Below are 1,165 nucleotides of genomic sequence, written 5' to 3'. Positions count from 1 at the left end.
GTTTGCCTGTCTGCCTGCCTGTCTGCCTGCCTGTCTGTCTGCCTGCCTGTCTGTCTGACTGTCTGTTTTTAGACTGTGTTTATTTCTCTATTTTGATACATGTGTGTGCGTGGTGAAAATGGTCGCTTTACGAATTGGTTTCGTGTCAATCCCAGTGTGCGACTCACTTCCACTATACCACAGGGCCAGCTGATGCATTGTGAATGAATTTTCCTAGGCGTAGACGGTTGTGAACCCCACCGTAAAACATATGCACAGAAGGATAATTGAGAAGGAAACGCCATTGATAAGGGAAGATGAAGGTCAAATGCAATACAAGGAACAATTGACAGTTGTCAATTGCGTAACACAACTCTCACTACATAAACCTGATGATTGCGTTACGCATGAAAATACTAGTTTATTTCAATATTGTAAAATTGTAAAATTGTAAAAGTTGCAAATAATTAAACGTGAAAATCAAATTGTTGGAATTTCATTGATTAATATATTGTTTTGTACACAATCATACAAATTCGTGTATATATATACACACACACACACATATATATAGATATACATATACATTTGTGGTTGCTTTCGGACAATTCATGAGGCACCCATTTTCCAAGTTTAGGAACCATTCCAAATTGTTGAAGATGACGATAAACAGTTGTATTGTTTGAACTAAGCTTTATTGCCAATTCTTCAACTGATAATGCAGGATTTTCTTCAAGTAATGCCTCAAGGAGTTTATCATCAAACTCAACTGGACGTTCTATTCGATCTTCATCTTCAAGGCTGAAATCTACACTTCTGAATTTTGCAAACTATCTTCTGCAAGTTCTTTCATTCAAATATTCTTTCCCATAAACCGAGTGTATGATTCGGATCGCTTCGGCTGCAGAGTTTCCTTTTTTGTACTCATAAAGCATTAGGTGCCACAAATGCTCTTTGGATACTCCCATGTTAGAAAGGGTTAAAGAAATTTTTATTCTATTATTCTGTAAAATAACATTTAATTAGTTTAAATGTACACAAATGCATAAAAATAATTTTTAATTCCATTAGACATTCTAAAATACTATTAAGTTTCATTCAATTTTAACAAAGGTAAAATTGGGCAGAACTTATGGGATGACCTGATATATACTCTTTTACTCTTTTAAATGTTGCAGTCATTTGA

The sequence above is a fragment of the Octopus bimaculoides genome, chromosome 10 (assembly GCF_001194135.2).
Source record: "Octopus bimaculoides isolate UCB-OBI-ISO-001 chromosome 10, ASM119413v2, whole genome shotgun sequence".
Lineage (NCBI taxonomy): Eukaryota > Metazoa > Mollusca > Cephalopoda > Octopoda > Octopodidae > Octopus > Octopus bimaculoides.
The sequence above is the reverse complement of the archived record's forward strand: the minus strand, read 5'-3'. Positions refer to the sequence as shown.